The following is a 25,766-nucleotide window of genomic DNA, read 5'->3' on the forward strand; positions in this document are numbered from 1 at the left end:
CCCCCACATAACCCTGAGAAAAACATAAATATGAGAGGGGAATACAGAATCCAGGTTATTAAAACAATAAAATAAAGAGCAGAAATGGGTAACAATTGTTCAAGTCACTAATTTCCCTAGGGTTCAATTAGGGCAAAGTAAAACATATCAACCACAGATACATATTGTCTGAGCACAAAGAGCTGTAACACCAGGAAATGAAACCGCTTCGGTGCCATCTACCCTCCTCCTCCCGTTACCCCAAAGCAGTCTGACAGAACTGCCAGACTTATTTTCTTTTTAAAATTTACTTATTTATTTTGAGAGAGAGAGAGTGCAAGTGGGCAGGGGCAGAGAGGGAGGGAGACAGAGATCCTGGGCAGGCTCCTCACTGTCAGTGCAGAGCCTGATGTGGGGCTCGAACTCAGGAACTGGGAGATTTGACCTGAGCTGAAATCAAGAGTCAGACGTTTAATGGACTGAGCCACCCAGGTGTCCCTGTTCTTGATTATTTTCAAATTTTTAAAATAATGAACCTTTATTTTACAACACATAGCCAGTATAAGGCAAACAAAGAATATATATAATGAGTTTCTCTTTAGCGTTATCTGTTCTATGAAGTATGGAGAAGAATCACAACTCAGGTCTCTGATCTCAGTTCAAATTCTACTAGAAGCAATGAAAATTAACAAACATTTATAAAACAATGTAAGGCAATATGTAAGTAAAAGCTGAATTGTGTTACAAGGTTATAATGAGACCTCAGTGTGGAAACTGAAAGGTTAACGGTGTTTAAGAGGGAAAGAGAGAGAGAGAGAAGACCACAGTCATTCAAATTATCAATTAAAACCGTGATCAACTATTCAAAACAAGAACTGAAATCCTGAGATGGCTGTATCTCCTCTCTCCTAGAGACAATAATCTGTGGTTCTAGAACACTATTACTGCCCCTTTTTTCCTGCAAAAATTATTTTTTTAATTCCATATAACATACAGTGTTGTACTCATTTCAGGTACACAATAGTGATTCAACAATTCTATACATGACTCAGTGCTCGTCACCATAAATGTACTCTTAATCCTCTTTGTCCATTTCATCCATCTCCTTTCTGACAGCCATGTTTGTTCTCTACTAGTTAAGAGTGGAACTGGAGAGTGTTATGCTAAGTGAAATAAATCATACACAGAAAGACAGATACCATATGTTTTCACTGTTATGTGGATCCTGAGAAACTTAACAGAAGACCATGGGGGAGGGAAGGAGGAAAAAAAGAGTTAGAGAGGGAGGGAGCCAAACCATAAGAGACTCCTAAAAACTGAGAATAAACTGAGGGTTGATGGGGGTAGGAGGGAGGGGAAAGTGGGTGATGGGCCTCGAGGAGGGCACCTGTTGCATGAGCACTGGGTGTTGTATGGAAGCCAATTTGACAATAAATTTCATATTAAAACAAGAGAGTCTGTTCTGGAGATTTTTCTCTACTTTTCTTTCTTTTTCTTAAGCTTATTTATTTTGAGAGAGACAGCACAAACAGGAGAGGGGCAGAGAGAGAGAGAGGGAGAGAGAGAATCCCAAGCAGGCTCCACACTGTCAGCACAGAGCTTGACACAGGGCTCAAACCCATGAAACAGGGATATCCTGACTTGAGCTGAAACCAAGAGTCAGACACCTGAGAGTTGGACACTTAACCAACTGAGCCACACAAGTACCCCTCTTCTTTGTTCATTTGTTTTGTTTCTTAAATTCTGTATATGAGTAAAATCATATGGTATTCGTCTTTCTATGACTTATTTCACTTAGCATCGTATCCTCTAGATCCATTCACATTGTTGCAAATGGAAAAATTTCATTCTTTTTTATGGCTGAGTAATATATATACATACACACACACATACCACTTTTTCCTTATCCAGTCATCAATTGATGGACACTTGGGTTGTTCTCATAATTTAGCTATTGTAAATAATGCTGCAGTAAAAATAGGAGTGTGTATATCTTTTCAAATCAGTGGTTTAGTATTCTTTGGGTAAATACTCAGTAGTGGATTACTGGATCACTTGGTAATTCTATTTTTAATTTTTTAAGTAATTCCCTATATTGCTTTCCACAATAGCTATACCATTTTGCATTCCTATCAACAGTGCATTGGGGTTTCTTTTTCTCCACATTCTCACTAACACCTGTGGTTGCTTTTATTTTTCATTTTATGCATTCTGACAGGTATGAGGTGTTATCTCATATGGTTTTGATTTTCATTTCTCTGATGATGAGTGATGCTGAGCATTTTTTTTCATGTTTCTGTTAGCCATGCGTATGTCTTCTTTGGAAAAATGTCTATTCCTGTCTTTTGCCCATTTCTTCACTGGATTATTTGTTTTTTGGGTGTTCAATTTGATAAGTTCTTTATAGATTTTGGATACTAACTCTTTATCTGATATGACATTTGCAAATATCTTCTCCCATTCAGCAAGTCCTGTAGTTTTGTTGTTTCCTTTAATACGAAGAAGCTTTTAATTTTGATGTAGTCCCACTAGTTTATTTTTGCTTTTGTTTCTCCTTCCCTTGGGAGATGGATCTAGAAAAATGTTGCTATGGCTGATGCCTGTGTTCTCTTCTATGATTTTTATGGTTTTAGGCCTTACATTTAGGTCCTTAATCCATTTTGAGTTTATTTTTGTGTATGATGTGAAAAAGTAATCCAGTTTCATTGTTTTGCATGTAGCTATCTAGTTTTTCCCAAGACAATTTGTTGAAGAAACTATCTTTTTCTCATTGCATATCCTTTCTTCCTTTGTTGAAGATTAATTGACTATATAATCATGGGTTTATCTGGAGGCTGCTTGTTCTATTGATCTGTGTGTCTATTTTTGTGCCAGTACCAAACTCTTTTCATTACTATCGCTTTTGTAGTACATCTTGATATCTAGGATTGTAATACTTCCAGTTTTGTTCTTCTTTTGTAAGATTGCTTTGGCTATCTGGGTTCTTTTGTGGTTCCATACAAATGTTAAGATTATGTGTTCTAGTTCTGTGAAAAATGCTGTTGGTATCTTGATAGTGATTACATTAAATCTGCAGGTTGATTTGGGAAGTATAGACATTTTAACAATATTTTTTCCTCCATTCCATGAGCCTGGAATATCTTTCCATTTATTTGTGTTATCTTCAGTTTCTTTTATCAATATGTTATTGTTTTGAAAGTACAAATCTTTCATTTCCTTGATTAAATTCATTCCTAGGTTAAGTTTATTCCTAGGTATTTTATTATTTTTGATGCAATGGTAAATGGGATTGTTTTCTTAATTCTCTTTCTGCTACTTCATTATTAGTGTTATAGAAATGCAGTGGATTTCTGTATATTGATTTTGTATCCTGCTACCTTACTGAATTTACTTGTCAGTTCTAGTAGTTTTTTGGTGGAGTCTTTAGGGTTTTCTATATATAGTATAGTGTCATCTGCAGAATAGCAAAAGTTTTACTTCTTCCTCACCAATGTGGATGCCTTTCATTTCTTTTTGCTGTGTGACTGCTGTGGCTAGGATTTTGAGTACTATGCTGAATAATAGTGGTGAGCGTGAACATCATCTTATTCTTAATCTGAGAGGAAAAGCTCTTGTTTTTTCACTATTGAGTTTGATGTTAGCTGTGGGTTTTTCATGTATGACTTTTATTATGCTGAGGTATGTTCCCTCTAAACCTATTTTGTTGAGGGTTTTGTCATGAGTGGATATTGTGCTTTATCAAATGCTTTTCGGAATCTATTGCAATTATCACACGGTTTTATGCTTTCTCTTGTTGATGTGATGCATCATGTTGATTGTTTGAACCGCGCTTGCATCCTGGGAATAAATTCCACCTGATTGTGGTGAATGATCTTTTTAAAGTATTGTTGGATTTTGTTGATTAATATTTTGTAGATTTTTGCATCTATGTTCATCAGAGATATTAGCCTGTAGTTCTCTTTATTTGTAGTGTCTTCATCTGATTTTGATATCTGGTCTCATAGGATTAATTTGGAAGTTTTCCTTCTTTTTTCTATTTGTTGGAAGAGTTTGAGAAGAATAGGTATTAACTCATCTTTAAACATTTGGTAGAATTCACCTATAAAACCATTTGGTCCTGGACTCTTGTTTGCTGGGAGGTTTTTTTATTACTGATTCAATTTCATTGCTAGTAATCAGTCTGTTCAAATTTTCTGTTCCTTCCTGATTCAGTTTTCAGAGGTTATATGTGTCTAGGAATTTACTCATTTCTTCTGGGTTGTCCAATTTGTCCATTTCTTCTAGGTTGTCCTATTATATTCACTAAGTTGCATTTAATTTTTTATTATATTCTCATAATCTTTTGTATTTCTGTAGTGTCAGTTGTCATTTCTCCCTTTCATTTCTGATTTTGTTTGAGTCTTCATTTTTTCTTTTTTTTAAATGAGTCTGGTTAAAGGTTTATCAATTTTGTAGATCTTTCCAAATTTTCCAAAAACCAGGTCCTGGTTTGATCTGTTCTATTGCGTGTGTGTTTTTTTGTTTTTGTTTTTGTTTGTTTTTTAGTTTCTTATTTGCTTATTTTTGTTCCAATCTCTATTATTTCCTTCCTTCTACTGCCGTTGGGTTTTGTTTGTTCTTCTTTTTCTAGCTCCTTTAGGTATAAGGTTTGGTTCTTTATTTGAGATTGTTCTTGCTTGTTGAAATGGACATGTATAGCTATACATTACCCTCTTAGAAGAGCTTTTGCTGTATTCCAAAGATTTTGGACTATAATGTTTTTATTTTCATTTGTCTCCACATATTTTTGGATTTCCTCTTTGATTTCTCTGTTGATCCATTCATTGTTCAGTAGCATGTCATTTAACCTCCATGTACTTGTGCTCCTTCCTGAGTGTTTCTTGTGGTTTGTTTCTAGTTTCGTAGCATTGTGGTTAGAAAAGATGCATGGTATGATTTCAATCTTTTTGAATTTGTTGAGACTTGTTATGTGGCCTAATATATAATCAATTCTGAAAATATTGTGTGTATACTTGAAAAAATGTGCATTCTTCTGTTTTAGGATGGAATATTCTGAATATATAGATCCATATATTGGATCCTTTTGGGCAAACATGTCCATTTGGGCAAAAATGTCACTCAAAGCCATTGTTTCTTTGTTAATTTTCTGTCCGGATTATCTATCCATTGATCTAAATGGTTATGTACTTATTACCATTTTGTTTTTCATTTTATGGTTGTTTTTGTAGTTCTCTGTTCTTCTCTTGCTCTCTTCTCTCACATTTTGCTGGTTTTCTTTAATGATATACTTAGATTCCTTTCTCTTTATTTTTTGCATTTGTTACCAGCTTTTTATTTGTGCTGTCCAACCCAAGTCTGCCCCCAGCCCACTGGTAGGACAGCAGTTGAACTGGTGTGTGTGGTTATCTTCTCTCCCCTGTGGCAGGAGTCACTTTGGAGTGGTGCTAGCCCCTGTTGAGGCAGCTTACACATTGCTGGGCTGTGGCACCACTTTGGATGGTTCCAGCCAAGGGTATGGAGGGGGCAGGTCACAGAAGCTGTGGGAGGGTAGCTGCAGCTGCCCAAGAAAACTCCTGCCCAGGACTAGATGGAGGGTGTGGATCCAGAGAAGTGTGTAAGGGCAGGGCATGCTGTTAGCAAGCTAGGTGGAGAGTGTTGGTGCTGAGCTGATTCCTGCAGATGTCCATGTATTTACGTTGTGAGGCAAAGGAAGGAAATGGCACCCATGAGCTCTTCTGTTCTTGGAGAAGTCTCCCAAAGATCCCTGCCCCCCCAGCACATGCTCTGAGATTAGTATATAAATCTTCTTTATATACCTCAGGCATTTTTCAAATTGCTGCTTCTATGTTGTATCTCCATGGGGCTGTTTGTGCTATCTCTTAAGGACAGGGACTCTGCCCCTCCCATCTCCCCCAGAGGTGAACCTGCTGATTTTTAAAGTTTGAAGTGTTAAACCCCATGCATAGTTAGGCCCCTCTGGTTTTACAAATCACATGTTATGGGGAATCATCTTTCTTGTGGGTTCCTTGAGCCTGGGGTGTGTGGTATGGGAGTCTGTTCCTCTTCCTTCTCTGAACCCTCTTTGTCCTTCTCTCCCACAGAGGGTCCCAAGAGTCTGTTTGGCTCCTAAACACATTTCTTCCCTTCCTACCCTCTCTGATGTGGCCTCTTTTCTACATTTAGCGCTGAAGAGTCTCTTCTGCCAGTCTTTAGGTCATTTTCTGTTATTTACGCTGATGTGGGTGTTGTTACTTGTAGGATGAGGTGTATTTGTGGGATGAGGTGAGCCTAGAATCCTTCTATTTGCCATCTTCCCCAGAAGTACTTGCCCATTTATTTTATAGTTATTTTGTATAATACACATTATTTCTGAGAGAATTTAAGATGATTGCCATAGTACAAAGATGTCTTTGGAAATGTCTTATGGGCTTAGCCCCTAAGAGTCAACCGGCCAACAAACCACAATAAGACAGTGAGATACCTATTATTTCATACCTATTAGGATGGCTGGGAAAGAAAGAAAGAAAGAAAGAAAGAAAGAAAGAAAGAAAGAAAGAAAGAAAGAAAGAAAGAAAGAAAGAAAGAAAGGGAGAGAGAGAGAGAAAGAAAGAAAGAAAAAGAAAGAAAGGGAGGGAGGGAGGGAGGGAGGGAGGGAGAGAGAGAAAGAAAGAAAGAAAGAAAGAAAGAAAGAAAGAAAGAAAGAAAAAGAAGTGTTGGCAAGGATGTGGAGAAATCAGAACACTTGGGTATTGCTGGTGGAATTGTAAAATTCTGCAGTCACTATGGAAGATATTATGGTGCTTCTTCAAACAAATTAAACAGTTACCATATGATCTAGAAATTCTACTTCCAGGCATATAGCTAAAATAAATGAAAGCAAGGACTTGAACAGATACCTATACACCAATGTTCACAGCAGCATTATTTACAAAAATCAAAACGTGAAAGTAACCAAATGTCCATGGGCAGAAGAATGGATAAATGCAATGTTATACATACAGTGGAATATTGTTCTTTAAAATTGAAATTCTGACTCATGCTACAACATGGATGCACCTTGCGGATATCAGGCTAAGTAAAATAAACTAATCAGAAAAAAGCAAACAGTGTCCGATTCCACTTACTATGAATTACCTAGAGTAGTCACTTCCTCAAAACAGAAAGTAGAGTGGGGATTTTCAGGGCTGGTAAAAGGGGTCATGAGGAAGTGTTGTTAAATGAGTTCAGTCTTGCAAGATGAAAAGAGTTCTAGTGATTGGTTATACAACAATGTGAATGTACTTAATATCATAGAACCGTACACTTAACGTGGTTAAAATTGTAAGTTTTATGTAAGTATATTTTAGCACAAAAAAAATAGAGTCAAAGGCCAAATCATACAAACAAAATCAAGTGACAACCTCTCTAAACAGAAAAAAGGCCACTTACTGGGTCCTTATGTTACAATTACCTATGTCCTGTTTTTCTATATCCTTTACATCTGCATCTTAAACCACTACTCCCTAGCTCCATTACCCCACGAAAGATCACTTTGAATCTGGGGTCAGAGAAAGTGCTGTTGCCTCCAGGCAACTGGGGCCATGTTTTTTCCGTCTCACTCTTTCTATCCCTGTTGCCTGAAGGCATGACTATTCTTGTTAATTTTAACCTTGTAAATGGATGACCCTGAAAATTATTGGTACCGTGTCAATACCAGTAACCCAGTATATCTGAATTTATATATCATTTTTACTCCCTGGATTAGATTACTGGGATCACCCCACTTGTCTAGAGCTTGACTAAATGTTTTATGCACCTACTTTATGTGACTTTTACTTTTCATGAACAGAATAGCACTTGATGAATTCATACTGACTCTAGCTCTCTTCACTTCCAGTTTGTTTCAAGGTCTGCCTGAGAGGGCAGTGCTTTTTAACAGCCTTCCAGGAGCCTGAAGTCAAGAGCATCTAGAATTTGAGCAGGTGCAAACCAAAGAAAAGGGATATCGCTTTTATGGCAAAAACAAAAAGGGGAAGAGTTTTGATCAAGTTTTAATATAAAATAACACTGGGTATGTAAAGTACAGTGAGATTCCTTTTTGTGCTATAATAACCCCTACAGTTTTTACTCAGAGGTTTCATTCATCCACAGGCTACTAGTGAAGAAAAGTGAATTAATTTAAATTAGGGAAAATAGGCCTTTCAACTTCCTACATCATAAAGCCAAATCTGTCACTTATTCGTAACAGTAAGCTTTAATCTAAGCAATTTTCTGTTAAAGTTTACTCAAATAAAAGTGCCAGAAGTTCAAACCAGAATGGTTAATACGTGAGCCTTGATGTTAAGTCTATCCCTGCAGATTCCTGAGGATGACCACCTGGAGACAAGTAAGAGCGGAGAGCCCTCAGGTTAGGGATGGCCAACTGTCTATCAGCAGGCAGCCCTCCTAGCCCAAGTGGGGAAGGGATGCTGGGACCCAGCAGGGAGGGGAAGAGAGAAAAGCAGGCAGGTCTGAAAGGAAGACCACATGGAAATAATTAAGCGGATGGGCAGCTGTGTCACAGCTAGAAACCAGAAAGTGCACAGGAAATTCAAAGTATAAAACAATACAAAATAATGACTTAAAAAAAGTCTTACTAAGGTTAAATGGAGAGCTCGGCTATCAAGAAACCACAGGAACTAAGAGAAGATTCCAGTGTTGACTGAAAAAAATCAAGGGGATTGGATATATGAAAAAAGTCCCTTTGAGGCAATTCCCTGCTTCTCTTAACGTAAAACAAACTGTCTCTTATTCCTTAGATGCCATTCGGATCCTGATTCAAATGACATTTCTGAAGCAGTGACAGGTTCGCACAACAATTCTCATTTTCCAGACTCACTTGGAAACATAGTCTAAGAGTTTTTTGCTTTTCTCTTTTTCTAATGCTGGCGTAAATAAAATCATTAAAGTAAATAAAAATCTCCGGGAGGCAAATTTTTCCTTATGGGAAATAAATGATACAAATTTCTCATATGATAGAGTTGTGAAAAGCAAAATATAACAAGAAGCTACTACTGTATTTAACATTATGACTCTGAAATCACATTGCCTGGGTCCAAATGCTAGCTCTATCCCTTACTCGTATTTGTGTGACCTTGCACCATTGACTCATCTCTGGTCTTCAGTTTCCCGTTTATTAAATAGTGATGATGTGTATATTATAAGGTCATTGTGAAGACAAAACAAATATATGTGACACATTTAAAAATAGTGCCTAGTAGATAAAAAGGCACTATGTATTTGGTATTAGAAGTGATTTTTTTTAAATGACAATTAGAAGCGAGGAGGAAGGAGGGAAGGGGAGAAGAGTATCATTTTCTTGGGTGTTCTGGTGGTTCATTTTACGTGTCATAACACTAAGTATGCATTAAACCAAAAAACAATAGTGTATAATTCAAACAGGAGAATGGAAAAGGAATGGGTATTTACATAATTAAATCCTCATTATAACAGAAAACAAATAGTTATTAACTGAAACAGGTAAGTGTCAAATATGTGAAAGTAATACTCAAACAGCCAAAATAATTAAAATCTGGAAACTGGAACTTAATGGCAAAAAGACATTACTCGATCGTTTAATCAGATGCATGTTATCACTTTGATAAACTATGTATGTATATATGTATAAATTATACACATATAAATTATATGTATAAATGTTAACTGTGCTTGCGGAACACAAGTCTTTAAATATGTGGAATCACACCAAAATTTGGTTTGCTATATCATAGTGTATAATTTGTATACATTTTAATAGGCTAGAACCTGAGACATCTGGTTTAAAGTGTCATGAAACACTATGCCCTAAGTGGTTTTTAAAAGCAGCTAACTGGAAAACATAGTTTAAATGTTGAACAATTTTGGCTTGGGGACCAAAGTCACATCATGGTCAATTTCCACTGGAATGTGGACTAGTCACCATTGCTTCCTGGCTGCTTCTGAGAGTTTAGGCCACAATGAAAACTGGTGACAGGTGGAACTTTTTCTCTATTTCTTACAAAAAACAACATGTGTAAGATACTCCTCTACTGCTATGTACTAGAAAGAAAGGGGCACCTCAGAGCCACACTACTATTCAAAAGCTGCCAACCCCTCACATCTCTGAATTTCTTGGCATCCTCTTTAACTAACTGCTTCGTTTTCAGCCAATTAAGTCATTCTCAGTACCCTGCTTAACAGAGAAACAGAACTAACGGTGTGACCTTGAACAAGTTTGAATTCTCTGAATAGCAATTTTCTCACTTTTGAGAGGAAAGGAGGAGAAATTAGATCCCCAAGGACCCTTCTACAACTTGAGTCTCTTATTTCTCAAATTCTACCCAACAGGAATATCTTTTCTTTCCAGGGAACATTATATACCCTTCTTCCTCAGACATTATAGATGATAATGGTGCCAATGTACCCAGACATAACACAGTCTATTAACTTGGCTCTCTTTTGCTTTGATGAGTATGTAAGTTGATAATTGTATTTAAAGTGAACTTCTGCATCCTCCCAAATACCCTAAGTAAGTCCTCTAAGGCACCAAGCATTAGTAGAATGCTTTACTTTCAGTAAAGTCTGAGGAAAGTTTCCCATTTGTAGTAGAAAAGGATAAAGGGGGAGACAAGTGAAAGCAAAAATAATTCAAATGCCAAAAGTTGGAAATAACTGTTCTTATACTATTTTGAAGTCTGTTACTCGTAATTTTTTAACTGCAAGGCAATATCAGTATTGACTTACTTATATTATCCAGCTGCATTCAGGAAATACTACTCTTGGACAAATTCTACACTTTTACATGTTTCATCCTTCATTACATTCCTCTATATATAACCTTAAGTCTTTAATACTTTTCTTGCTGGAACTTGAGAAATTTCACTTTTTAGCATGTTGGAGAAGATTTTATTAATATTTTTAAGGAATATTAATGAAGACCATGTTAACTAGGATACTAGCATTTTAGTGAAAATGAAGTCACCCAAGTGATTAGAGGAAACACGAGAAATAAATAATCCAACCTTTAGACAAATCGCAGATCAGTGAGTCTGAACCTCCTATTATTTATTTTTTGGTAAATGTTTAAAATCATAACTTCATTAAAAATTAAAAGGTAATTACTCTCCAAGCAAATAAATTAATTCTCCTTTCTCTAATTACCTTTCAACTGCTTCCAGTAATACTTTCCCCTGTAATAATTGGCCACAAAACATCCAATTTTCTTAAAAAGCATATTTGCAGTCAAAACTAATGACCCTAAAATAATTTTCCAAATTTGGAAGACCCAACTGCCTAACCATTTCTCAAGTGCATACAGATCTACAACATATCAATTTTCACACATTTTGTGGGGGTTTGTGTTTCTATGCAAGTATTCTTAGTAGGAGACAAAGTGTGGAAGGTATTTTGCTTTAAACTCATACATGCTTAAGTTTGAATCATGGCTCAATATCTTGTTGGCTAAAATATTATTTTTGTAAAGGAAAAAAGAAATAGGAACATCAGTTGATTTACATATTCAGTTCCCCACCTCTTGCTTTTCTGAGAACAAAACCATTTCCATATGGATGCAGGAGGAGAAGTCACATTTGTACAAGGTCACACAACTGTACCCTAGTCACAGTTTATTAGTACCGGTAGGATGAGAAAGGCAGCTGAACCCATCAAAGTCCTGTCCTGGAAACTGGAATTAGGAATGTGATATCAGCTATCATCCCTCAGTCTTCTATTTATATAGCAGCCTCTTTTAGCTTATCAATGCAGACATAGAACTCCTATTTTCTTTTTGTCCTTTGAAAGAATCGAATCACAAAAATGCGTTAGAGGGAAGTGTGCATTTTGTTAAAGGGAAGATGGTAAAGAACATTTATTTCACACTACACACAGCAAACAAATTAAAAGCTACGGAAGTAGTTCTGATCACCAAAGCCCTTTTTGTTGAATGGTTTTGTTTCCCTCTGACCCTCCTTTACTCTGGTCTCTATCTCATAATCATCCTTTAAATTCCTCTCCCTTCTAATATATGAAACAATTCAGCTTCGCTCTAGCTTCCATTCCCAAATTGTAGATCCAAATTCAATTTCAGGTGTAGCAAAACAAAGGTATAAACATTTGTCTGGACAGACTCTCTTAAGAAAATACTAGTGCCATTGTTCATTACATGGGCATAGCCTCTAGGGTCTTCCTTCCTCTACTTCATCAACATACACATTTCCCAAGAGAAATTTTAGAGGATGAAATATCCATTTATTTATATCATTTAGCATTTACGGAAGGTTTTGCAGCTAAAAGGCATGACTGGGCCACATGGAGAAACTAAGTCTCTTCTTTCCTTTGTTCAAATGGCACAGTAGGGGCACAATAAGGGAGGGGGAGACAGTAATGAGGAATTGGGGCAGGGGCAGGAAAAGAGACCCAAGGATGGGCAACATTTCCCCTTTGTCATGACAGTAGGCTGCTTTCATTCATTGATGTTGGAAAAGGAATCCTACATAGTAGCTGGCCAATAAAGCTAACTCTAGGGCTGATCTCCATGTTCTATTGCCTTCCAAAGACATACATATCTGAGTTTTACCTCTGTACAGCTTTCTCTACCCATATTTGCCACCGAAGTTACTCTCTTGTTATTTTCTCTTCACTGCTCTCAAAGTAAGAATAAATACCCTATTTTTTCAAGAGTTTTATAATAATCAGAAAATGAAAGGGGAAAAAAAAGAGATACAAGAATAGCAAACAGGAAAAAGCAAGCCTTTATAAAACTCTTACCAAAATCCACCAGCAGTTATGCCACAGGTTGCTAAATTTCTTTCTACTTTTTATTTATTTGAGACAGAGACAGAGAGAGAGAGAGAGAGAGAGAGAGAGAGAGAGAGAGAGAGAATGCATGAGTTGGAATGGGGGGGGGGCAGAGAGAGAGAGAAAGGGAATCTCAAGCAGACTCCACGCTCAGCATGAAGCCTGACCTCACAATCCTGAGATCATGAACTGAACTGAAATCAAGAGTTGGACTCTCAGCCAACCGAGCCACCCAGATGTCCCAAATGAATTCCTTTCTTTTTTTTAAAAAAATGTTTTTTAACATTTATTTATTTTTGAGACAGAGAGAGACAGAGCATGAACGGGGGAGGGTCAGAGAGAGGGAGACACAGAATCTGAAACAGGCCCCAGGCTCCGAGCTGTCAGCACAGAGCCCGACGCAGGGCTCGAACTCACGGACCGCGAGATCGTGACCTGAGCCGAAGTCGGCCGCTTAACCGACTGAGCCACCCAGGCACCCCAAATGAATTCCTTTCTTATGATATGGTGCCACTTCCTTGATTCATCCTAAGGGGTATCAGTAGTTTATTCATCATTGCATTCATATTTCCATTGGAAATGTCAATACAGTGGATTCATTTATTCATCTATTCATTATAAAAATATTTTGACCCCTCAAAGGGTCTCAGGAACCCCCTAAGACTCCTAACTTTGACAACTGCTAACCCAGAGTTTCTCTTAGCCTCCAACTCTAATTATAAATTTGTGGGATATAAGCCTGATGGGTTTTGAAGTTAATGATCCATAACATATACAGTCAAGATTATGTAAAATGTATTTTCTTAGAAGAAAATACAGATTCTGAAGTTATTGCAATTAGCCTGACTAAAATGTCTTAGTTGTCTAAAATGTTCATACTATAAAGTTGTATGCAGTCCTATAAATACTTCAGTAAATAATAAAAGTATCAGTTTATATCATATTTAAGTATCTTAGGTGGGTAAAAATCCCAAGGATGCCACAAAGAATGTATAAAACTTTTAAAAATCAAAGAATTTTGTCACAATTCAAGATGCGGTATTCACCCATTCAATAAAAGCCTAAATGGTAAATAGGTATTTGGGAAGTTCTATTCATTCTTGTAACTAGAATTGCAGTTGAAACAAGAACCGGTTTAATGATGCAACACCACGTATACATAATCTACTTGGTAGGTGGCTTTTACTTTAATTATATGTATTATAACTTATTTACATAAATTTATATTTTTCTTCTAGATAACAGCATAGAAATAAAATTGAGCTATTGAAGATCGTTTTTAGCACTCATTTAAACATTTTCAGAGGTGCTGCTGAATTTAAGTGCGGTATCTTCAAAAGACCCACAATTATTAATAAGCCAATACTACTTTCCCAATAGTGAAATTTTTCCTTGAGAATGCACAAAGACAAATTTCCTATTTCTTGACTCCATCTAAGTTTCACTGAATGAATGAATATCTAATGTACCAGAATACAAGAAGTTGAATCAAACTGTCTCTACAACTAAAAGAATAAAACTTAGGCAAAAATTCTTACCTGACTCTAAAAAGCTCAATTCCCATGAAATTTGAAAACCAAAATAATATACTTATCTTATTTTTGAGATAATTTAAGAGTTGATATAGCTTCTTTTAGTTCATGGTATCAATGTATCTAACTCGGAAAGCTTTTTCAACATCTGGCTTCTGCTTTCTAAAAATGTAATATTGAAAAGTCATTTAACCTGAGTCTTAGTTTTCTCATTTATAGAATGTTGGTAAGCTCATAATGTTGAAGTTAGTTTTACAGGAGATCCTGTATTTAAAGAAAAAAAATAACTCTATAGCAAAATTTAAACCTATGGCAATAAATACCATAGTTATAGCCGTAACAGTTATTCTTTTCATTGTAGTGTAGCACTGGACTCTAAACCAGGTTTTATTTTGAAATTAACACATTTTAAAGAAATTATATATATATATTATATTATATATTATATATATACATATATAATATATATTATATAAATTATATATATACATATATAATATATATTATATAAATTATATATATACATATATAATATATATTATATAAATTATATATACACATATAATATATATTATATAAATTATATATACACATATAATATATATTATATAAATTATATATACACATATAATATATATTATATAAATTATATATACACATATAATATATATTATATAAATTATATATACACATATAATATATATTATATAAATTATATATACACATATAATATATATTATATAAATTATATATATACATATATAATTTATATAATATATATATGTGTTTGCGTGTTGTCTGTGGCAGCTTTCATGCCACAATGGCAGAACTGAATGGTTGCAGCAGAAATCATATAGCCTACAAAGCCTAAATATTACCACCAAGATTAACTGCCATCAAGTATTTTTCTAAAAATAAAGTTGAAATTATTTCTTTCACCAATAGTTTTACATTCATACCAGAGTAGCCAGATCAAGTGGAACCATGAATAAAAACCCATTCCAAGAAACTGGAATCTTTAAGCTGTTATAGATAATACAGCATAGTGTTTCTCAAGCTGTGTCCTGAGAATATCACAGTCAACCAGAAATCTTGTAAAAAAAAAAAAATTGAATTTGTACTTTAGGACATTTTCTAAGTGGGGGGGGGGGGGGAAGCCTAACAATGTCTAGAACCTTGATACTGAAAGTATGGTCCATGGACCAGCAACATTGATATCATCTGTAAATCATTACAAATGCAACATCTCAAGCTCTACATCAAACCTACTGAATTAGAATCTGAAGTTTTAAAATACCCTTAGTATGCATAATAAATTTTGAAAAGCTGGGATTTGAAACATTAGATTTTAGATTCACTATCTACCTGAGGCTGTCAGGCAGAAATGAAAGCACATGAAAAGTCTCAGTGAAAAGATTTCCCACAGCAGTTACAAAAATCAGGGTCATGTGACATGGGAGGGGACTCCTGGCAAGGAAATTTTGGTTTATTCTTAATCTTAACCAAGATCTCTACAGAGAAATAGGCAGAATACGAATTGCAACCGGACCACTGTGTCTGTGGAGTTTGTAACTGATCTGTACACACGGTAATGGCTGCCATCACTGAGATTAGTGAAATGAAATTCAGAAGAAGCTTGCATTTGGGCATGTCCCATGCAAAGAAGAGCTATAATTATATATTCACAAAGGTAAAAATTATTAAGGTAAAAAAAGTGCCTTTTACTTCAATAAAAGAAGGGGGAAAAGACCTTACCCCATACCCAACACAACCTGGCAAGTATTGTTATTTAGAATTGCCTCTAGTTTCTTATATTTCTAAAGAAGTTTTATTATTGAAATGGTTTTTGTTTTTTGTTTTTTTTGTTTTTGTTTTGTTGTTGTTGTTGTTGTTGTTCCTCGGGGAAATCTGAAACTTTCTGTTCTCTACTTCCAACTGATTTTGGAGAGTGATTTTTATCCACTACTTCAATGTATTTATTTTACCTAGATCAGGAAATACAGTAGTATAGCATTGTTATGAGCTTGTATTTTAAAGACCCTCTCCTGATCCAGGATAACTCTTAATGAGACATTTTCAGTTCTCACTCTAGAGTTATTCATTTACCTTGACTTTTGCATCCATATTAACTTTTTTTTAATTTCAAGATTATTAATTAGCATTTCATAACTATATATTCACATGACTGAAACACAGTATGTTTATTACTGTTTGCACGAATTTTGTTTAGAATAAAAATTTAAAAAGTCTGGCAAGCTAGACTTTATATGCGATTACTTTCATATATTATACAAAAAGTTAGAGAATAAAATCAGTTCTGTTCTTAAATTAACAAGTTTTCCCAATTATTTTAGCTATTGATTTTCAATTTAATTATAGTTAAACTAGATCTTCAGTAAATTAAAGCAAAGACCAATTAGTACTTCCAATTCTAGCACTGTGGATAAATACTATTTTCTTGCCAGAGCACTAAAAAGAGAAATGATTTGAAGTCATATATTTTTAATAATACTGTTCCCTCTAATTAAAACCATTTAATTAATACCTCTAATTAAAGTCATTTATTAATATAATATAGTTTACTGGTTACTTTGTTTTCCCTAACAAACTCTATGTAAATTTCAGAACCTATATTTAACTCAAGCAAACTAGGTTGTAACTGTGGCTAGAAAATATTCTCTTTTTTAATGTCAAAGTACTATGGTTATGTGAACAACAGGAAAAATTTTCCAACCAAAATCTTATGCAAAATCCCAATAAAAAGGGCTGAATAAGGCAGTATCGCTTGTGTGTGTGTGTGTGTGTGTGTGTGTGTGTGTGTGTGTGTGTGTGTGTTTATGTGTATGGTGGGGGATAGTCTATCTATAAATCACTGTAATGTTCCCTCCCAGGGCCTCCAGTTGCCCTAATGAACCTCAAAGAATAAAGTGAGCATGTTGGAGCAGTATCATCTGTTAGGTTCAACGCATCTCTCTATTTCCAGCAGCATAAGAGTCCTTAGCTACAGAAAGGAAAAAAATTAATTTTACCCTTGGAATGGAGAGCATGTCTATATTTAGATTTCATTACTTACCAAAAAGAAACAACACGAATTCCAACTTCCCATTTATGGAATGGATAGGAGATGAGTCTATGTAAATTTAACCTAATCCCTTGTCGATAAGGATAACTAGAGATGGGACAGAAGAAATATAGATAAAACCTACCTTAGTTATGTATGACAGGTATCCTAGCTAGATCTGTGTTAAGAGAAGACTATTGCCATTCATCTAACTATCCTGAGCAAAAATGTAGAGAACTGAGCTCTTGAACAGAAGCCTATTTATTAGGATGCGTTGATTCATATAGGAAGTACATGGGTTGGTACCTGAAATTGTAACATAGTTTTCTGGAACCTATAACTTTTTAGTATAATTGGCTATGCCTGTCACTCACTGGACCTCATCCTCCCTGCCCAGTGGAAAGCAAAGTCCCTTAGAAATACAACGAGAAACAAAAAGTGTTCATCCCGGAATTTCAGTATCCAAGAGCCAGGCCCTGAAATAAAAAGTAGAATAAAAAGAATAATTTGCTAACAAGATTCTCCCCCCATAAAATGAAGCAATAAAAATATCTCTTTGGAGCATGGTGGAAAAGTATTTACTTATAAAGTTAGTGTTACACGTGATTATGAGCTAGTTCTGGTATGTCCAGAAGACAGGGATTTGTATCTGTATTCCTTGGGTGTGTTTATTTGGTATGGGGAGCCAGATTAGGAGCAGCTTTAAGTAAAGTGTTCAGGTAATGGTCTCACAAATCCAGGGGATCTTGGTGAGCCTTAAGAAGAAAAGGCACACTTCTGAACTAATCTTAGAAATTAGAAGAAGGAAAGTCATTCCCATGGCTGGAGCAAGAGGACTCTGAAGCAAGGAAAACTGCTTACATGCCTCCGTACAGTTTATGATTGGACTGGCAAAGGACCATTTCTGTTCATGTCATTGCAGAAATGTATGTAGCGGTTTAGGACCAACCAGACAGGATGAGCAGAAAATGGTAAGTAGAGATACTGATGAAGGACTAGATATCTTCCTCTCACTGCTATGACATAAGATGTGACTCTACTGAACCCAGATGCCACTGGAGAAAAGGAGGAAAGATGAAATCCTAAGACAGATTTAAATCAAAGATAAGACTAAGGAAAATCATTTAAATGACTTGTGACAAGTAGTTTTCTAGAGAAAGGCTCAAAATAGAAATTAATCCCAGTCATAGGAAAAACCGCAAACATTACATTTTTGCATACCTGAATTTATGGTGGTAAATTTATCTTAATTTATCAGGTATACAAGGTTAAACCTCTGATATCTTTCTTCACTCCTCAGCTGGAAAGACATCCTAGAGCTCCAGACCTAGGACCTCTTTGACACAGCAAGTAGTGACAGTAATCTATTACTGAGCTCTGAATGAACCTACTCTGCTCATCCATTTGTTGTTGGCACCCACGTTATTTTTTATCCAATGGAGACATCTGAGATTTGGGTCGTCTCAGCCTGTGTCTTGTAAGTCAGAAAGCACTTCTTGTAAGGTGTCCACCCACCCACACAGGCACAGAGATTTAGGTCATCAAGGCCTTGATTCTTGACCTTAGAAAGGAGGACACTGTCAGATCAGGAAGCTCACTGTCTTGGCCACATGCAAAATTGAGGGGAAGAGGCCTGTGTGGATCAGTCCACAAATCCCCCTAGCTTCTGCCTTTAAAATTTATTTTGTCATTCTTAAGTTCTGTAACAAAAGTCCTCCTACCCCATTATTCTTCATGTTTTATCCCAAGGATCTCTGAATTATTTTTATTGTTGCCTCATCAACACTTATCCAACCCAAGGTCCTTACTGTATTTATCTGGCATGAAGCAGAGGCATTCCAAGGCATTGAAACACAGAAGAAATGAAAGGAATGAGCTCACACCAAAGATAGAAAAATCCAGTGCTCAGCAAGTCAGCAACCTTGTTAAACAGGCTTCATTAAGAAAAAAACAGAATTTTGGGGGTGCCTGGGTTGCTCAGTCAGTTAAATGTCTAACTCTTGGTTTCAGCTCAGGTCAGGATATCATGGTTCATGAGTTCGAACTCTGCATCCAGCTCTGTGCTAACAATGTGGAGCCTGGGATTCTCTCTCCCTCCCTCCACCTCTGCCCCTTCCCCACTCACGCTGTCTCCATTTCTCTAAAAATAAATAAAAAACTTAAAAAAAAAGAAAAAAAATAGATTTTTTAAATTTCTTTTTCTCCGCCAATTGACATATACAAGAAACTAACCTAGTGATACAAACCATAGAGTTTAATAAAAGTGTTTTATAAAAAAGAGGAGGAAGAGAATAAAGCTCACACTTACATGCCAAAGGAATTATGAGAAGATGAGAAATAGAAATGGATCAAGGAAATTGGAAGCCAAGTACTTTGACAACAACCCGTCTGTTTTAGGGTACAAGATAAGTTACTATAACAGAGACATTTCAAAATAAAATAGGAATATGTCTCATTCACATAATAACTATTTAAATATGAGTCCCTCAAAGCTGCTGAAGTAGCCCTTCTCTTTTAACTACATGGCGTCCATCTTTGGATCCAAAATGAGTGGTCCAGGTGTCATCACTTCCCAGCTCATGGGAGGAAGGTTATGTTCCTTCTAGAGAACATAACCCAGAAGTTTCATAAGTCATTATCACTAACATCTCATTGTTCAGAATGTAGTTACACAGCCACACAGAGCTGCAAGGGAGGCTGAAAAATGATTTGACTTTGTTGCCACATGCCCAATTAATATTCTATTATTTTAGAAAAAGGTGAGTATGGATTTTGTGGAACAGATAACAAAATAGCGTCTATCTCCTTCACTCTCCCATACACACACATATGCACACGCACCCCAAATCAAAGCCCCAGCATCTGTGGATATTTTAATAGGATGACCAACTGGTTCCAGTTTATGGACACTTTTCTCTCAGAAAACCCATCCTGGGAACCCCTTCAGTCCCTCAGCAAACTGGGGCATTTGGGATCCCATCAATATTAAAAATCATTTCTTTAAAAGCAATATATAGTATTAGAAATGACTCCTGGCCCACCCAGCCCTTGAACTTTTATAATTCATTAGTATTTATTTTAAATGTCTTTCAGGGTGAGAGTCTAACAATTCTTTTCAACTTAGAAATAAAAATCGCTGGTGCAATATATTGAAAGATTGCAAGGAAGCAAGGAATACCCAGAACGGTCTCCAAGAGAACATATTAAACAGACTTCAGGGAACATTACTAAGAAATTCATTAAATTTAAATGTTCCCTAAGCCAAGTTTTTATTCATTTATAAATGATTTATCTCAGCTGAAAACATAAAATATAATAATAAATACTAATTTAGGGGTGAAGTTTCTCATGCTGCCACTTCAGTTACCAGAATCATGGAAACCCACAAGTGCATGATTGACCAGCATCTTAATTTTGAGTTATCTACTATCCAATTATCTCTTGCAAAAAACTCAGTTGAAATAACCAGCATGGTAGAACCCATAGGAAAAACATTCATTTGGAAGTTAGATCTGCAGAAAATCAGGTAGCTGAGAAGTATCACTTGAGTTACCTAAACAAATGCCTTCACAGACTTGCAATTTCACACGATACTTTTGGACTTGCTAAGAGTCCGTAAAATAAGTGCTCATAAAGAAGAGTGACCCTTCTTCCCAGCCTCCACTAGATGCTTCTTCTGCCTGCTTATCAAATGGCTCCACAGGGTGCCATCATCCACCTTCATCTCTCTTTTTACTCCATACTCTCTCCCTTTTTCCTCATTTAATGCCACGATTTTAACCTCCCTTGCCCCCACCCACATCATTGACTTCCAAAACACTATCTCACATCTACACTTTTGCTAAGATCTCAGTGCATATATCCCCTTGTCCAACTGCATGCTAAAGATTTATTCCTGAACATCCTATATATATATATATATATCTTAAAAGTCAACGTGTCCATTCTGCTCCTTCTCCTGTATTTCCACTTTGGGTTGACATTAAATTCATTTTTCACTCATTTTTCTTCTCCAGTTTTAACAAGACTCTCATTCTCACTCTGACTCTTGATATGTCTGGAACTCTTCCTCCTCATCCACCACGACTGAGCGAATTCAAGTCCCTTTTATCTGATTTGACCAGTAATTTTACCAAAACACACAGAAGTGTCACTTGAGGAATGTGTTAAATAGGCAGATTCCTGGATATTTCTACTGAGGAGCTGAGCTTGGAGACAGCCAAGCCGAGCAGCAAGCTGCCAAGTAGCTGATTAAGAAGTCAAAATGAAAGTAACAATCAAGGCTTTAATCACTTGCTCCAATAGTATAAGCCAGAGGCTAAAGAGAAGAGAGCACTGACCAACCACCCCCCCCCCCCAGTCTGTTTCTGCATGGAAGGGCAGCAATGGATTAGCACAGACATGTGGCTCCTGCAGGTTTATGGCCCCAAGGGCCTGAGTGAGGGGCAGGAGGAAAGAACTAGGAGTGAAAATACACTGAGTACTGCTTCAAAGTGGAGAAAAGTATCTTCAAGGCTCCTCTCTTCCCTAGATAAGGAAGTCTTTGCAGAGGTACCTGGGGAAGGCCTTTACCAAAGACACTCAAAAAAGAGGCCCCGAACTGGAAGCTAGGGATGCAACTATATGTAAGAGCATGGTCAGCCTGGGGGTGGGGAGGGGCTGTGGTCCTTGACTGTAATGCACTGGTTGTGCACCACGGTCCAGTGTAGGGAGGGCAGTTTTCCCACAAGGTTTGTCAGGTAAAGCCTTTGTAATTTCCTATGGTCAGATACCTGAAAAATCAAACTTGGGTTTCTGGCCAGGAGCCGGATATGTCATGCAGTAGATGATTTTAATGCAGCCAAATTTGGTCCATATTGTGAGCATACTAGCCTAGAGTTTGAAATAGATTTTTAACTGGTTTCCCTGATTTCAATTTCAGCTTTTGTCCAAACAATCCTTCACACATTGCCACAGTGAAATTATTTTAAAAATTCAATTCCAAACATGTCTTCTATTAACATAAAACTTTTGAGAAGAAATCGTCACTTGCATAACAGAGTCAAGTTAAGGTCCTTACAAGGCATTTGACTGAGCTGTTGCCTACAGAACACTTTGATCTTCCCTCTTCTGCCTTTAACACTGAACAACACTCAATTACTGGTTTTAAGGGTGAGAGCATGTATATGTGTTTTTCTTTATCTCAATTCCTAACCTACTGTGAAAACGGACATCAAGAAAAGTTTGTTAAATTCAGCTGAATCCAATCCCTGTATAAAGCCTTCATTAAAAACACAGTTCATTACAAGCAAATCCATCTACTTAACAACCTAACACAGTACACCCCTAAGTTCAGAGCTACCAATATGCTTATAGACCCTGAATAACTTTAATTTGCTCTTCTCTCACTACTTAATGAGACAGACATAACCAATAGTACTTCTCTTTTAGCTTTGGCTGTCAGAAACCCAGAAAACAAATTTTGTGCTGAATTTCACTAAACCGTGCTTATGTTTTAATTGTATTGTGCTTGTATCCTTTAATGTAAGGTGCCTCAAAGAGATATGGAAGTATGCATTGCCTAAGTAACATACAAATGTAAATGCATGTGTGTGCATGGACACACACACACAGCACTCCAACTGTTTGATTTGCATGGTCTTAAAAAGCAAAATATTTTTGCACTTAGTTACCTAATCCAAATAGTTTTTAGATTATCTTTTCATGGGAATAATGTGTCAAGAGTGCAGGATTTTGAATGATAATAAATACTATTTATGCTTTACCACCACAGCAGACATATTGGTCTTTAACATACCTTAATGGTGTATGACTCTTGGTTTTAACCCCTAAATTAGAATGCTTAAAGTCTTCCTGATTTAATAATTCAAGATGTATTTGAATATGAAATAGTAAGATATAAAAACAATATCAACGTTCTGATGTAGTAGGATACAGCATAATATGTTAAATATTTATATACCTCTGTGCTATAATCAGAACTCAAAGTTTTAAAAATTCTCACTCTCTCTGCCAACTGATATTTCTGTGCCTTCACAGAAAGCAGTATATGTATGTGTGAATGTGTATATATAAATGACATTTTATTTATAAAAATACATTTTCTTCCTAATTTTATCAGGCTCATTTCTCATTCAGATGTCTTATTAGTATTGCCAATGCTAAGAAATGCCATAGTGAGTGTTTACAAGTAAAGTGCTCTATACGTTCATAACTTTACGTACAGACAATTTACACAAACATGTTTTGCAAGGTTTAGCAGAAAGAAAGGAAGTACAGTTCTCTATCTCACACTCCACATCTAAGCCACTAGAAAGTCCCTCAGGCTCATTTCAAGACACATTCTGAATCTGAACGTGGTTCACCACCTACTTGTCCTGTTATTACCCTAGCCTGTGCCATCTGTACCTTTGGCCTAGATTCTTGCACTAACCTATTGACTGCTCCCCTTTACCTGCCCTGATCCCCTTTTGGTGTTCATTCCCAACACAGAAGCCAAAGTGAGCCTTTTAAAATGGGAGCTAGGCCGTGTGACTCCTCTGTTCAAAATCTTTCAATAGATTCTCACATCAGTCAGAATAAAAGTAGGCCTCCTTAACAGTAGACCAGAAGGCCCAGCTCAGTATGCTTGTGACCATGCCTCCCACTGCATCATTGGCCTCCACTCCTCCCTTTGGCCCTTGTTCACTATGCTCAAGCACAGTGGCCTCTCAGATGTTTCTGGAACATGAAAACACTAGGTATCTCCAACTTAGAGTCTTTATACTGTTTTCTCTAAAATTCTTCCTACAATTATTTGTACAGCTTACTCTTGCCTTCTTAGAGGCTTTGCTCAAACATCACCAGAAATGAGGCATTACGAAACCACTTTATTTAAAATTATACGACCTTTCCTTCCTACAACCGCTCCCTGATTTATATTTGTTTTCTCTTTCTATGTGCATGTGTATATACGTGTGTGTGTGTGTATATGTGTGTATATATATATATATATATATATATATATATATACACATAGCATATTTTATGTTTGTTGACAATATCTTCCTTCTAGAATATAACTTCTGTAAGCACAAGACTTGTTGAATATTTTGTTCTTTGTCATATCCTAGCCCTAAAATAAAATCTGGCATATAACAGACAGTCCATAAATATTTGTTGAGTAAAGAAATAATTAAAACAATTAAAAATACATTATAATGTCAGCAAAGATCCTATGGGGACCTGCAAAAAAAGATGTAATATTGCTTTGTTTCTCTTCTTTATCAGGAAAATCTCTGGAGTTTATAATATAGAAAGATTACAATGCCCCTACGCTCTATAGAATGTCCTTTAAGGATTTTTAACATAAATTCTACAAACCATTTTCTGGGGTGCCACTCAGATTGTCACAACTTTTTTCAACATCGGAAATCATGGTAGGGGAGAATAAAGAAAATACTCACAGTAATTAAAAAAGTTAAAATTAATTCAATAGACTTGAATTTACGAAGGCTCAATTTTATCCAGTACCTGAAAGTTTGAATTTCCTTAAAGACACTTATGTCTTTCTACTTGTAAAACTTCGTATTAGTCAGAAGTTATCAGTGATCTGTACTGGTGTCTTTCAACTGTGTCCTCATACACACAACCCCATTCTTACCCCCAAAGGACTTGACTCTGGGCATCAAACTAGATGCTTCAATAAGATGCTTCAACCAGGGCAGCTGGTGATCTGTACAAGGTAGCTTCAGTGTGACATTTCTTCTGAAAACAACAAACAAAAAACCCACAAAAATGTATAAACGACATTACTATTTTTGGTTTGAGAAAGAATTATGAATTTAGTGGAAAAGTAACACATTCTTAAAGTTGTTTTCTATTTTCTTTTACTCTGAGACCAAGAATAGTGTAGGGGCACCTGGGTGGCTCAGTTGGTTGAGCGTCCAACTTTGGCTCAGGTCATGATCTCGCCATCATGGGTTCAAGCCCCATGTCGGGCTCTGTGCTGACAGCTAGGAGCCTGGAGCTTGCTTCTGATTCTGTGTCTCCCTCTCTCTCTGACCCTTCGCAGCTCATGCTCTGTCTCTCTCTCAAAAAAAAAAAAAAAAAAAAAAAAAGAACAGTCTATGGTCTTGGCCCATGTACTCAGTCAGGACATGTCCATGTCTTTGGGAGAAGCTCGTAAAATATGAAACTTAATTTTCAGTACAGAGTACAAGATTTTAATATATTAATGCTCTAAAGACATTGACAGGAAATGTATATTTTTTCAAGTTTATTTATTTATTTTTGAGGGAGAGAGAGCATGCACAGAGAACGAGCAAGAGAGAGAGAAAGAGAGAATCCCTCTGCGCTCATAGCACGGAGCCTGTTACAGGTCTCCATCTCAAGACTGAAATCATGACCTGAGCCAAGATTAA

This window comes from Panthera leo, chromosome C2 (genome assembly GCF_018350215.1).
Source record: "Panthera leo isolate Ple1 chromosome C2, P.leo_Ple1_pat1.1, whole genome shotgun sequence".
In the NCBI taxonomy this organism is placed as follows: Eukaryota; Metazoa; Chordata; class Mammalia; order Carnivora; family Felidae; genus Panthera; species Panthera leo.